At 51.6% G+C, this 15,806-nt stretch overlaps 1 protein-coding gene across 2 annotated transcripts in view; it reads right to left on the reverse strand.

Moving 5' to 3' along the window:
- The window catches only part of LOC119970129 (paralemmin-2-like), a 446,039-nt gene that overhangs the window by 279,519 nt on the left and 150,714 nt on the right, over window positions 1-15,806 (reverse strand). The window lies entirely within an intron of this gene.

Here is a 15,806-nt window from a genome sequence, read left to right on the forward strand (position 1 = left end):
CGGTTGGGATTATATCCTGCATGCCTTTTCTTTTGCCCAGAATATGAGCCCATGTTTGGATCAGTTTCCTGAAGATTTTATAGCTGGCCTTGGGCCCTTCTAAGAGCAAGCTGTTGGCCGATTGTTCCCTGTGGACCCAAAATGGGCCTTCAGGAATTTTCACCCCATCTCGGCTATTCGTTATCATAGAATCATAGAATTTACAGTGCAGAAGGAGGCCATTCAGCCCATCATGTTTGCACTGGGTTTGCACGGTCCAGCTGGAGGAACCAACAAGAGGAGATACTGAACATTCCATTGTAGCTGTAATACTTGGAATCATCAACACGATTCTGTGAAAGAGGCAAAGACATAACGGCCAATGCTTTACACATCAGCTATTGTGCTTCTGATGCTCTGGAAACACTTACACGTATTTATATGATGGCATGAGCTGTAATTTCGTGTCCTGACATTCATCAGCAGGTTGGAAACGCTTCACGCCTAGTTTTATAGAGTTATAGAATAGAACAGTACAGCACAGAACAGGCCCTTCGGCCCTCGATGTTGTGCCGAGCCATGATCACCCTACTCAAACCCACGTATCCCCCCTATACCCGTAACCCAACAACCCCCCCCTTAACCTTACTTTTTAGGACACTACGGGCAATTTACCATGGCAAATCCACCTAACCCGCACATCTTTGGACTTTCAAAGCATCTTTCAAATGCTTCGCCCCTGTCCACCTCTGTAACTTCCAGCTAGAGAGCCCACTCACATCTCTGCGCTCCTGGGATTCTGGTTTCGTGCACATCTGCGATCCCCATCACTTCAGAATTGGCGGCCGTGCATTCAGCGGTCAATACCCCAAGCTCTGGAGTTCCCTCCCTAAACTTTTCTGCCTCTCTTTCCTCCCCTCTTTTGGAATGTCCCTCACACCTACCTGTTCATTCAAGCTTTTGGATACCCGTCGTAAAATCCTCTTTCCTGGTTTGGTGTCTACGTCTGATTGTGTTTTTATTCAACCGACATTGTTGCCCATCCCCAATTGTCCTGGCACTGAATGGCTCGCTCGGCCATTTCAGACGAGCAGTTAAGAGTTAACCACATTGCTGTGGATCAGGAGCCACATGTAGGCCAGACCAGGTAAGGGGGGCAGATTTCCGTCCCTAAAGGGCTTTATGAATCAGATGGGTTTTTTACGACAATCGACAATGGTTTCATGGTCATTATTAGCTTCTTAATTTCAGCGTTTATTGGATTGAACTTTCACCGTTTGCTGTGATGAGATTTGAACCCAGTCCCCAGGGCATTCGCTTTGACAAAGGGTCACCCAGACCCGAAACGTTCGCTCCCTTCTCTCTCCACAGATGCTGCCAGACCTGCTGAGATTGTCCAGTGTTTTCTATTTTTGTTTCAGATTCCAACTGCAGCAGTAATTTTTTAAAAAGTAAATTTAGAGCAGGCATTTTGAAACTTGGGGGCGCGACCCAAAGGTGGGTCGAGGGTGGGTTACATGTAAGCGCAGCAAATATTTCCAGGTGTACCTGTCTCCTCTCTGCTCCCGAATAATTCTGATTATCCTCTAAAGTGATTCAGTTCCAATCAAAAGAATTCCGAGGAAGCGAATAACCATTGAGGAATTGTAACTGCTTCCAATACGGGCTGGCACGGTGCTTGACAAAGTGGAATAGGAAATATGAGCTACGTGCACACAATGGAGAGTCACCATTAAGAAAGGTGGAAAGGGAAACGGAAGTGGGTGTGACAATTGGCCAATCCCAGGAATACCCAGCCGACCTGAAGCTTCGGGGAAGGCATCTGAAGTCAAACGGTTACAAATTGAAACAGGCTGGGTCAGGCCGTACATTATTCACCAGCGACTTCTCACTCGTATCTCAGGTGACACTTTGGACTCGGTGGCTGGGGACAGCTCCCCGGTGAAACAATGCCTGTCTATTCACTGTCATTTTAGAAGGTGGGGTGGGAAATCTGTGCAGGAACAGTTCTGCTGATCCCAACACGTCACTCAGTCGTCCCAGAATTTTCTAACTAGCTGATGCTGCAAGGTGGGATATCCCAAGGCTCTGGGGATGGTGATCGGTCGGGTGGAAGCCACTCAGTTCTGTAGCTCACACAGTTGTCCAAATATCACACCCCGAACTTTTATTTAAAGGTTTTCAGATACGCAGCAGAGCAGAAAAGAAAGGAAATAAAGGCCAGAAAACGGGTTTGGTGGATCGGAGAATCCCGCCCAGTGTGTCCCTATTTGAACCTGGACAGCTAATCCAATTCCCAAGGGGCGCTCAACACAGTGGTTTGGGTTCTCCAGACCCCCCCCCCCCCCCCCCAGCGTGTGGTTCTCGGTGATGCGCCGTTCGCTGGCAGTGGGATTTTATCTTCCCGTTGCTCGTCAATGGGATTTCCCATTGAAATCAGCGGACGCCGCTGGGAAACCAGTGGGCGGAGGTTGGGGGGGTGGGGGGTGGGGGTAGGGGGGAGTGGCGGGGGGGGGGGGGGAGGGGGCAGAGAATTCTGGCCCGTATATAACAGCAACGGTCAGATTAATAGTACAGGTGCTCATACAGGCTAAATTCCAATCCAAATCAGGGTCTTGGTGGAGTCCAAGGTCAACAACAAACACCACACAGTATGCACACAGCAAATTCCTCACTCTTCAAGGCACCTTCCTTGCATTCACCAAGTTGGCTTCGCCCTAGCAGGGTTCAGCGCTCTGCTTATATGGTCTGGTAAGGCTACACAGCCGCTCCCCATTGTACTGATTCCTGATAGGGGGTTTTCCCATCAGCCAGAACATGTGACCTCTGGGCTGACTTCCTGCGGCCATCTTGCCGAGGAAATATCTGTCAAGAAACTGGAGAATCGTCTGAGGGAATTACCGTCCTTCCAGCACACGGGCCCTGGTGACAACACAATATTTATTTAACCATGAAGGGGGGAAGGGGGGGGGGGGGGACGAAAATGACTTGTAGCTAATTTGTCCTAGACCCCCTCGCCATCACCCCCCCACCCGCCCCCCCCCCTCCAAGCCTCCAGGGTAAACATCGGGTGAGATCTTATCACTGTTTACTCCGTTGGGATCTATGGGTCTCACCGACGTCGCCCTCCTGCTGTAGGTTTCCCCGCGGCGAGGGGTGGATTCAACGGGAAATCAATTGCGGGGGGGGGGGGGGGTGGGGAGAACGTGGCCAGAGAATCACACCCATCATTTCTGCATCTACCCTGTTCCGCCCCTTAAGAACTGTGAAAGTTTCAATGAGATCCCCTCTCATTCGCCCTAACCCTAGGGAATACAGGTCCAGTCTCCTCAATCTCTCTTCGTAGGACAATCCTGCCATCCCAAGAATCAGTCTGGTCAACCTACGTTGTACTCCCTCTGTGGCAAGTACATCATTCCTTGGGTAAGGGAACCAATATGGTCCACAAGACTAATTGCTTGCGGTGGTGCCTGCAAGTTCACTTTTAGTGACTTAGGAACAAGGACACCCAGGACATCAACATTTCCCAATCTCTCACCATTAAAGAAATACTCTGCAACTCCATTCTTCCTGCCAAAATGTATCGCCTCGCACTGTGCCAAAATCCAGGAGACTTGATCAGGCTGAGCAAGAAGATGGTCTATCAGGAAGGGAACACTTGGGAAAGAGCGACAACGGGCGCGATCTTCCCAAAAGGGAACAAGGTCCCCTAGCGAGTGCATTTAGCCGTGTGTTTCCCAGTACTCGCAGTGCTGAAAAACACATGGCGATTCAAGGCTACTCGTGTTGAATAAGGGACCTGAATGGGGAACGCGCGGCCGAGGCGGCACATTGCCCCATTCTTTACAACTGGAGATCAGCTCGCCGGAACTGCCCGCTGTAGTGAGAGATCGGGACGCCATTTTTAAATGGTACCCCAATCTCCGAGGCCCACACATAAAATCTCCGACCTACCCCCAGCCCGAGTGCAGCTTGGGAGGTCACCTGGTGCCTCGCCAGCCCCAGACCCTCTAATACCCAAAGTGGACAAACTCCAAATAGAGTTATATGGAAGTTTCCAGCACGGCTAGAGGCCCACTGATCCACCACGAGCCTCCTCAAACCTTATTTAATCTAACCCGATCAGCATATCCTTCTGTTCCTTTCTCCCCCATGTACGTATCTAATTTTCTCTTAAACATCATTCGCCTCAACCACTTCTTTGGTAGACATTCCACACTGAAGTTTCTCCTGAATTCCTCGCTGGGATTAACTCGCCTGTATTTATAGCCCTAGCTTTATACATCTGCCAACAGCAGCAAAACCCTCTCATTCTCATTCCTTTGCCGTCTAATTCACCAAATGACGTGAAACAGGACTGACCACAATTACTGTTCATTAGGTCAACAGCACTCAGCTAAACAAATTTGCCAAACTAACCACTCAAATTGATTCGAGTGTGAAAACTATTAAAGTGCTATGTTTGCTGATGCCGCCTAATGGGATTATTGTTTTAAATCTCCTCCCCTATCGGGCCGCAAAAACCACTGCTGTCGCCAAGCAACGTGTTTTAGTGCTCAAGTCGGAGATCAGCGTTAAGATGCACATCTCTCAAAACCTGCGATGCCGGCATCCTTGTTGCATTTGATCGCTTTCACTTTGTCCTCCCATCCTCCAGTCCTTAGGTATTGTACAGCACAGAAGGAAGCCACTCAGCCCATCGTTCCTGTGTCGGCCCTTTGCTATCCAATCAGTTCCAAGCTGCACTGCTCTCTACCCCCCAGCCGAACAAATCTTCTTCAAGTATTTATTCGATTCTCTTTTGCAAGTGCAGGCGCGATCCAATGGCCCCACTGTGCTCGCAAAGCAGCTCACCCTGGCGTGGCGTAGTCGATGAAAGGCCCCGTTCTCGGGATCTACCCGGCTCGCAATGCCTCCCGAGATCCAGCGCAACATCGTGAGACGCTGCGACGTGAATCCCACCCAATGGGCTGTGGGGGCCTTGGGGATTGAGGCGCCATTTAAAAATGGCATCCTGGTCTCTCGCGAGCGCGGCGGAGTTCTGGCGAGTGGAGCTCCCCAGTGTACAAAACAGGGCTACATGCGGTCTCGGCTGTGCGTTCCCAGCTGAGGCCCCTTATACAATGTGAGTCGCATCATATAGCCATGTGTTCTCGGCACTGTGAGCACCGGGAAACACACAGCTAAATACGCTAACTGTGGGCCTTGGTTCTCAATTAGTTGAATCGAGCCCCAAGTGTTGAGGTTGCTGGTTGTTGTTGATTCTGTTACTGTTTGGACTTTTTAAACACAACAGAGTATCTGTCCTGTGTTTGTCATGAAAATGTGGCCCGAACCAGTCACCTGGTGCGCATGCCAGAACTTTCTGTTGTTAGTCGAGGCCGCCACTGGCACTGAGCACAAATAATGGGCGGTATTCTCCGACCCCCCCCCCCCCCCCCCCCCCCCGACCCCCCCGGCCGGGTCAGAGAATCGGCGGGGGCCGGCGTGAATCCCGCCGTCTCCCCAAGTCTCCGGCACCAGAGATTCGGCGGGGGCGGGAATCGCGCCACGCCTGTCGCCCCCCCCCCCCCCCTCCCCCCCCCCCCCGGCGATTCTCCGGCCCGCGATGGGCCGAAGTCCCGCCGCTGTCATGCCGGTCCTGCCGGCGTGAATCAAACCACCTACCTTACCGGCGGGACCAGGCGGCGCGGGCGGGCTCCAGGGTCCTGGGGGGCGCGCGGGGCGATCTGGCCCCGGGGGGGGGGGGGGTGCCCCCACGGTGGCCTGGCCCGCAATCGGGGCCCACCGATTGGCGGGCAGGCCTGTGCCGTGGGGGCACTCTTTTCCTTCCGCCTTCCGTCTTCATGATGGCGGAGGCGGAAGTGACCCCCCCTCCCCTGCGCAGGGATGACGTCAGCAGCCGCTGACCCTCCGGCGCATGCGCGGACTTCCGCCGGCCAGCGAAGTCCCCTCGGCCCCGGCTGGCGTGGTGCCAAAGGCCGTTCCAGCCGGTCGGCGGGGCGCCAACCACTCCGGCGTGGGCCTAGCCCCTCAAGGTTAGGAGACTTCCACACTTTTGGGGCGGCCCGACGCCGGAGTGGTTCATTCTACTCCATCCCGCCGGGTAGGGGAGAATCCTGCCCAATGTCCTAAAATCATGCATTTATGTAGCACCTGTCACAATCTCAGGACAGCCCTCAGGACTTTCAAGCCAGTGGAGTATGTCTTTAAAGGGCAGTCGTTGCTGTAAAGTAGAGAAACGTAACAATCCGTCTCTGCACAGCTGAACTCTATAGAGTGGGTCTTTAATTCATTACACCTTGACTGTGTTGGCTACATACAGTGACACTATTAATGACCAGAACAGAAATAATTGCATAATTCCCTGTGGATCACACCTTGGAGACCAGACTGGAATTGTTTTTACCGCACATAATCTATCCATGATGCTATCCTCCACTCACTGAACTTTGCCCTGCTTTCACCAGGAATGTTGCTGCAGTTCTGTTCAAGAGTTCTGTTCTCTATAGTTTGTGGAGACACTTTTTAAATAGACTCTGTAGACTGTTTGGTGCAGTGTATTGTTTAAACAGACTGCTGTTAAGTCCTGCCTCACCTTCAACTCATTTGCTGCAGAGTGGTTTAAATGCCCAGTTGTGGGGCAGCACGGTGGCGCAGTGGTTAGCACTGCTGCCTCATGGCGCTGAGGACCCGGGTTCGAATCCTGGCCCTGTGTCACTGTCTGTGTGGAGTTTGCACATTCTCCCTGGGTCTGCGTGGGTTTCGTCCCCACAACCCAAAGATGTGCAGGTTAGGTGGATTGGCCACGCTAAATTGCCCCTTAATTGGAAAAAATAATTGGGTACTCTAAATTTATTTTAAAAAACAGCCAGTCGTGTCTTCGATAGGAACCCAGAAATTCTTGGCAAGAGTTTTGTTTTGAGCATGGAAATAAGTTTGCATGTTGGCTGTGCCCCTTAACCTCAATCCACTTCCTGGGGTTAGGGGATCTACATCGTGGAGGCAATGAAATATAACTTGAAATAAAAACAAAACGTGCTGGACGTACTCTTCAAGGAACAATATTCAATTTGAAACATTAATGCTGGCTGGGATTTTCCAACCCTTCCCGTTAGAGGGATCTGCCGGTTCCGGCGAAGGCGGGGAGGGAGAATCTGGTCGCCAGCGAATGGCGTGCCTCCGAGCAACACGCGGCTGCGGGAACTGGAGAATCCATCCCCGGGATCTTGTCCACCCCCCTGACGTGACAGCTGTAAGACTCTGCACATCCGGCAATGGAGCGCTCCCTCAGTACTGCACGGGCGTCAAGAGGGAGCTAGACCGCTATGGGAGGGTAGACGATAATGGACCAACATTTGAAACACATCAAACAAATAACATAACTGCAGCAGAACACGGGAGTTCGGCAATGATCTCATCGGTTCATGTGGTAAAGACATTGATCCCACAGTGCTGGTGGGGTACCTTGCTTAAGGAAACAGGGATCAGAGGATTGGAGCATTCCTTTTCAACATGGAGTCCGCTGTGCTTGAGGGCATTGGTTAATTTACCTCATGCTGCTGTGTGTAAGGAAAGTGTTTGAGTGTGCAGGTTTCGGAAAGCAAAGGGTCATATTCAAGCAGCTGGTTCGCTGTTTCCGTGGAATGTGATTCCCAAAATATTGGCAAACCACCATTGTCATAAAAGCAGAAATAGCTTTTCTTGGCCATTGAAATGCTGATTACGTTGAATTTACAACACAGAAACAGGGCACTCGGCCCAAACGGTCCACGCCGGCCTTTATGCTCCTCTCGAGCCTCCACCGACCCTGTTTCACCTCCCCCCATCAGCTCCCTCTCTTCCCATCTCTCCCTCCAGCTTCCCCCCTCTCTGCATCGATGCTATTTGTCTCAACTACTCCACGTGGAATTCTAACCACTCTCTGGGTAAAGATATTCTGCCTTCGTTCTTTGTTGGATATATTGGTGTTTTAGTTATGGGCCCCGAGTGTAGGCCAAACTGCTGCCTTAAATTATAACGCTTAAACTACGATAGAGTACAGCTCTCAACGTGATATTCATGGATGACATCCATCAGACGCAATGTCCGGGACACATTGCACGTCTGCAGGTTATAAGGAAATCACAGCGTTGAATCCTGACCAAGTGGAAGTGGAGTGGAGACGCTTTCAGTAACTGGGGGGCAATCCCAGTCTGAAAATAGATGTTTGATTAAACATGACTTCTGACTAATACCTCTGCAAAGATCCACTGCAAGGGCCTGACTGCCAGTCCCTGCTTCCTCTGCAGGGTCTCCACTGGATCGCCGCCTAGAAAACATTTATATACACAAGGGTAAATTGAATTCAGAGGAATTCAGGTCCCACTTGAGAATGAGCTGGCAACCACCCACCCCGCCCCTCCCGCTGTATGTTTACTGACCTCAGGGTGTGGTGAATGAGGGAATGCTGCCATTCCGTACAGAGAGGGCAGGGGATGCCCAACACCCGCAACGGGCAGCACGGTAGCATGGTGGTAGGCAGCACGGTAGCATGGTGGTTAGCATAAATGCTTCACAGCTCCAGGGTCCCAGGTTCGATTCCCGGCTGGGTCACTGTCTGTGTGGAGTCTGCACGTCCTCCCCGTGTGTGCGTGGGTTTCCTCCGGGTGCTCCGGTTTCCTCCCACAGTCCAAAGATGTGCGGGTTAGGTAGATTGGGCATGCTAAATTGCCCGTAGTGTCCTTAAAAGTAAGGTTAAGGGGGGGTTGTTGGGTTACGGGTATAGGGTGGATACGTGTGTTTGAGTAGGGTGATCATTGCTCGGCACATCGAGGGCCGAAGGGCCTGTTCTGTGCTGTACTGTTCTATGTTGCTATATCAAGCACTGCTTTTTTAGATAGGAGTGTAATGGGTGACTACATTGGCAGTGTTCTTGAATGGGAATTCAAGGAGCACAATTCAGGAACTACGTCAGACTGGGGTTCCTGTTATATTAAAGGATTCCTTAACGGGAAGTAGCACTAAAACCTGCTCGTACGCATTTTAAAATGGTCAACGCTCCAACAAGGGACTTTGGCCAGGATTTTCTGGCCCTGTCCATCGCTGAGCACCAGGACGATTGTAACAAAGATGTGTTGGACATAGGTAGTGTTAGTGGCAGTGTGAAGGGCCAGAGAACGCACAGATAGCGGCAGAAATCGAAGAATGCAGAATGTGTTCACAGGAGAACAAAGGATTAATGAAAGCAAAGCCAAAGAACATGGGCGGTATCCCCCCCCCCCCCCCCCCCCCGGGCAGGAGAATCGCGGCCCGCCGCCCCGACACCCGCACGCGATTCTCCCACCCCCGCCCAAACCAGCGGCGCATGAATCGCGCTGGGCTGCTCGGAGAATCGGCGCAAACGGCGATTCTCCGGCCCGGACCAGCCAAGCGGCCGCGCATAAACGGCCGACTCCCGCCGGCGCCGTCCACACCTGGTCGCTGCTGGTGGGTACTTATCGCGAAAGCTTGGGGTGCGGCCTGTGGTTGGGGGGGGAGGGTGGCTCAGTTCCCAGGGGGGCCTTCGATGGGGTCTGGCCTGTGATCGGGGCTCACCGATCGGCGGCCCCCCCCCCCCCCCCCCCCCCCAGGCCTACTTCCTTCCGTAGCCGGCCCCTGAACCCCGGCGTCATGTTGGTGAGGGGCCGGAGCGCGCTCCGCGAGGTAACCGCGCATGCGCTAGTTGGCACCGGCCTAACTGTGCATACGCGGGACCTAAGGCGCCGCATCTTTTACGCGGCGCCGGGTCTCTGACACCACGCCGAGGCCCCGCCCACGTAAACTGCGCGACGCCCCTACTCGCCCCACGGAGGGGGGAGAATAGGGGTCTGGGAACGGGCACCGACGCCGGAGTAAAACACTCCAGTTTTTACTCCGGCGTCGGCACTTAGACTCCCGTTGGGAGAATCCCGCCCCATTTCTCCTAGCTCCCACCTATCACTGACCCTCTATTCTGTCCTTGCTGCTTCACCCCCTCTTCTACAATATAAAACCCATCACAATTCCTCCTCTCTTTAACTCTGCAGAAGGGTCATATGGACTCGAAATGATGACTCTGGCCGTGAATTAAGGGAGAAGAAACGGAGTCCCGTTTGTGGCACGTTTAGCTGGGTCTTTCACCAAGAACACCCCGCTCGCTATTAAATGAGACTCTGCTTCCGTCCTGGGCCTCGGCAAGGAACGCCCCACTGAGGCCGCAAATAAGCTAATTTCCTGCACTAACGGGCTCAGCTCACCAGTGCAGAAAGAGAACAGGGCGCCATTTTCCCTGAACCCCCTCACTGCGGCCTCTGGAACCACCCAACTTACCAATTGGGGGGTCCTCGAGACCCCCCACCCTATGAGGGCTCGGTACCCGCAGGCCTAATCCCCAGCACAGGCAAAATGCCACCTGGGCACCTTGGCCCTGCCATCCTGCCAGTGCCATCTGGGCACCCTGCCATTGCCAGGTTGGCAGGAGGCTGGTAGTGTCATGGTGCCTGGGTGGCATCAGGAGTGCCAGGGTACCATCCTGCTAAGAGTCTGATCACCCATGGGCCACCGATTGCCCGGGAGACCCCCCGTGCCGATACACCTGGTCTACATCTTTGGAAACCAGTGCTATATGGTGACCTCCAAGGCGAGGCCTTTAGATCCCGCACCTTGGGTTACTCTGGCGCAGACATATTCAAGTAAGCCAGACTGCACACTTGAATGTGCAAATCTGGATCCCGCCCTTAATGGGTGGGATCCCATTAGATGTCACGAGGCGTGACGAAGCCGGTAAATCTCGTGTGGGCTTCGTCGCGGGATTTACCGGACACGCCGCGTCCCGAGCCGGTAGATCGCCACGATTCTCTCTCCACCCGATGATCCCAGACCTGCGCTGAGTTTTACGGAATTTTCTGTTCTTATTTCAGATTTACGGAATCCACACTATTTTGCTTTTATTTTACGTGATGTAGAAGGGCTGTGTTTTTCCCTCTCTCGGAGGGAAGGCATTTTGAGACTTTAAGAGCAGTTATTTCCAGGAGAAATCCAATTTCCAAGTTGCCATTTATTCATCCCTGTGGGTATTTTGCAGTGTACGGACCAATTCACTGATGTTCAGCACGGCTTTGCCCTCTCATGGTGGGCTTTTCACTGAATTGCAATGTGTTATAGATGTCATAGAATTTACAGTGCAGAAGGAGGCCATTCGGCCCATCGAGTCTGCACCGGCTCTTGGAAAGAGCACCCTACCCAAGATCAACACCTCCACCCTATGCCCATAACCCAGTAACCCCACCCAACACTAAGGGCAATTTTGGACACTAAGGGCAATTTATCATGGCCAATCCACCTAACCTGCACATCTTTGGACTGTGGGAGGAAAACGGAGCACCCGGAGGAAACCCACGCACACACGGGGAGGATGTGCAGACTCCGCACAGACAGTGACCCAAGCCGAAATCGAACCTGGGACCCTGGAGCTGTGAAGCATTTGTGCTATCCACAATGCTACCGTGCTGCCCAGTGTTCAGGCAATGCTAAAATGAGGCTGAAGAAATATAGCTACGTACAATCCACTGCAGGTTCGAATCTCCATTCCTCCCACTGGAAGATAGATGAAATTAATTTGCAAAGCAGCTGTAGCATTTATACGGGTTTAAGGCTTTATCAGCCTGCTAATGATCACTTTTCCACCGAAACAGATCAAGCTATCCCAATAACCTGCCTTCCATTATCCATGTATAAGCAGTGACACATTGAGATTCATTGTGTTCCTTCCCCCACAAACCCCCACCCCCCCTCCCCCACAAGAGACATCCTGGGAATCCTTTTCCTGATCAGTATTCTGTGTTCCTTCCACCTGCTCAACCCCTGGATGTACAAGCGGCTGCAAATATGCTAAATCAGGGGCCAGCGACCTGTGCCTCTGGAGCTGCACGCAGCTCTTTCACATCTCCTTTGTGGCTCCCAATCTTTTCCTGTTTGATTGCACGAACACAAAAGAAATCGAAAGAAAGAAAAATTCACAAAAGGTGAGGGCTGCGTTTTTATTGTGGGAATGAAAGGCAGCACTTGACATTTTCAAATAATTATTTTAACCAGGAACATAATCACGGCTCTTGATAAACCTGTTCATGTGGCACAACGGCACTGTGGTTATAGATAATGGGCGCCATTCACCCAAAAAATGACTAAGGGCGCGAATGAGAGACCCCATTGGGCCCGGCGTAGCTCAGAGTGCAACGGGTGAATCGCGAGCGAGCTCCAAATTGGGGTCCACGCCAGGTGAGATCCAGATCTGAATATTTAAATGAGGCTTATGTAAGGACCCTTCTTGTTGATTCTCTTTTTCTCCCTTTATTTTTGCTGTTATCATTTTGATCCATGGATGCTTAATGGACTTGTGTCTTTAAGTCGAGCAAAGGGAAATGAGAAACTTAAAAGAAAGTTACAAAAGAGGAAACTCTGCTAGCTTTGGACAGCAGAACTCAGACTTTTCGGCACCCGAGAGATCGGTGGGACTCGGTTTGATTGGTTGGTTGTTGGCCAATGAATTGGACAAAAGGCCATATTCTGCCCAGTAACTGGAGGTCATTGGGTCCTGCCTGATTGGGATAAATTTCAGAGAGCCAGGGGGAAGGTAGTTGGAGACCTGGATACTCAGGGGAAAGGATGTGCTCTCTCTCTCTCTCTCCCTCTCTGCCTCTTCCTCTCTCTCCCTCTCTCTCTCGCTCTCTCCCACGTGTTTTCTCCAGAAAGGCTTTAGGCGTGATCCAATGGCCCTACTGCGCCAGAAAAGCAGCTCACCGCAGCGCAGTGTGGCTGATAAGAGCTGGGAGACCCGGCTCCCGGGATCTACCAGGCTCGCAACACCCGGCGAGATCTGATACGATCTCGCAAAACTTTTCGCTGTAAATCCCACCCATTGTGGGTGGGATCGCTTTTTGGCAAATCTGCATATTAGAGCCATGCAGCTACTCACTTAAATGTGCCGAGTCACGAAGTACCTGAGGCTTTGGGAAACATTCCCTTCTCCTCGGAGAACTTGGGCGACCGCCATTCAGCACTGGTCCCCACAAACGGGGACGAGTGCTGAATGGCACTCTCCCAGGGGGGATTGGAATCCCTCAGTTGCATGCCCTGGGTAAGAGAAGGGTAAAATAATAAGCAAAAGGGGTAAAAGTCTTTGTTTCAGATGGCTGTTTCCAGCACACCTTCCTTCAAGGCTTTCAGTTCGAGGTTGGCACTCCCCCCCCCCCCCCCCCGGCCCAATTACGCGTGTGCAAGAGATGCCACCTGGGCACCTTGGCAGTGCCAGCCTCGCACCCTGGCAGTGCTACCTGTGTGACAACCTGGCACTGCCAAGATTCCCAGGTGTCACTGCCAGCTGGCACAGATACTGCCAGGGTGTCAGGTTGGCACTTCCAAGGTAATACGTTGGTATTTCTTGCATGTGTGTGTCAGGCTGGGGGTGCCAACTGTTGTGTTATGCTTCTTTATGTAGCATAAGCTGCTTCCTTGATGTATACTCTGACAAAGGAAGGTTCAGACTTGGAGATAGGTTTAACACATTTATTGAACAGTTAACAATTCTCCTACTTGAATTCGACTCTCCTGCTAATCTTGCTACAGTAACTCAAACTAACTAACCAGTCTGCTCTAAGCCATGTGGTGGGTGTGATGCTTCCCTGATCTGCCCCTGTCTCTCTGAGTGTCGCCTATGGAAAGAGAAAGAGCATGTGTGCCCTGTCCTTTTATATGGGTAGCCCCCTTGTGGTAGTATCACCTCTGGGTGTGTTTTGACTGCCCATTGGTCGTGTCCTATCTTACTGACCTACTGGATGAATGTCTGCATGTCATGATGTCTCTGGTGCTCCCTCTAGTGTTTATTTAGTCTAAGTGTATTTGCATTAACCCCTTGTATATTTACAGTGATGCATATCACCACACCAACCTCGAACTGAAAGCCTTGAAGGAAGGTTTGCTAGGAACAGCCATCTTAAACAAAACCTTTTACCCCTTTTACTTATTATTTTACCTCTCTCTTCTTCCCTCTGTGTCTACTGTCTTGCGTGTGTGTGTGAGCGTGTGTGCATGTGCGTGTGTGTGTGCCTGTGTGTGTGTGCGTGTGTGTGTGTGCGTGTGTATGTGTGTGTGCGTGTGTGTGTGTGCCTGTGTGTGTGTGCGTGCCTGTGTGTGTGTGTGCCTGTGTGTGTGTGCGTGTGTGTGCCTGTGTGTGTGTGTGCCTGTGTGTGTGTGCCTGTGTGTGTGTGCGTGTGTGTGCCTGTGTGTGTGTGTGCCTGTGTGTGTGTGCCTGTGTGTGTGTGTGCCTGTGTGTGTGTGCCTGTGTGTGTGTGCGTGCGCGTGTGTTTAAGATTGGAGGGGGGTTATTCATTATGTAAAATATCTGCGATCTTCTAATTCCGGCCTCTTGAACTGTCACCATTTTAACCTGTCCACCATATAGTGGCTATTCCTGCAGCTGCCTGAACCCTCCCCTCTGGAGTTCCTTCTCTTCCTCTCTCTCTCCCCAGAGCTGCTTTAGGAAAGCTGACTTTTCTTGTGACTCCCAACAGTTTTGATTTGAGGGAATGTCCTTCGAAAAGGTTCGCCAGGTTACAAAAGGTTTCTAACCCCTGTACCAAGAGATTGTAAGTCACCAGTTTCCCTACTCCCCTTGACACATTTCCGCTCAAACACAGGATTCATTACAAAATGGAAGATTACTCATGATTTGCCGTCGATCTGTAGGCTGTTTTTGAAATGTTCTTTCTTCTATCCCGACATTTCCCTTTCCTTTCTGCTCCTTTTCTCCCACTCTCTGTCCGTCATTATTCGCAGTGCCTCTCGACACCACTGACACCTTTTCTGACCGGCCCCGGCAGAAGCTACCCCGGCCAGCGGCACGACTGTCGGCGAAGTATGGCGGTGCTGGATACTGTCCGTATATACTGTCTGGATACTCTCTCTCTCAGCAGCCACCACGCCAGGTTCACGATTTTTGGAAGCACACGTGGACCGCGCTATCGGCAACTCGGCCCATCGGCGATGGAGAATCGCGGGTGGGCCGATTAATGATAGGCAAACGGTGTTTAAAGTACGCGCGGACTGCAGCGCACTGAGGCCGTTTTCGAGGTGATGGAGAATTGCGATTTGGTGTCAAACTGGTGTGGTGATATGCATTACTGTATCTACACAAGGGGTCAATGTAAATACACTGCAACTAAGTAACCACTAGAGGGAGCATCAGAGATGTCATGACATGCAGCCAATGGGTCATCACAACAGGACACAACCAATGGGTAATCAGGAAACCCAGAGGTGGCATTACCACAAGTGGGCACTTCACAACCCATATAAAAGGACAGGGCACACATGCTCTGCCTTTTTCCACAGACAGACATCTAGAGAGTACAGCAGGGTTGATCAACAGCATCACACCCAGCACGTGGCTTAGAACAGGCTGGTAAAGATAGACTGAGTTACTACAGTTAGATTAGCAGAGAGTCAAACTCATTTAAAAATTGTGTTATTAGTTCAATAAACAAGTTGAACTCATTTCATAGTCTGGAGCTTCCTTTGTCAAAGCATACATCAAGGAAGCAGCTTATGCTACACGAAGCAGCAGAACACAACAACCGGCGCCTACCGCGGTTTTTGGCCTCGGAAGCTATTCTCCGCCCGATCACACTTCCCGATTTCCATGTCGGCTAACAGAGAATCCCGCCCCCGGTCTACATTGGCTCCCCAGTCCAGCAGCGTCTTGATTTTAATAACCTTGTTTTCAAATCACTGCAGCCCTCCGGAGTTTTTGGTGATGGCTTCTTTTCACCAAA

Source organism: Scyliorhinus canicula, chromosome 8 (assembly GCF_902713615.1).
Source record: "Scyliorhinus canicula chromosome 8, sScyCan1.1, whole genome shotgun sequence".
NCBI lineage: Eukaryota > Metazoa > Chordata > Chondrichthyes > Carcharhiniformes > Scyliorhinidae > Scyliorhinus > Scyliorhinus canicula.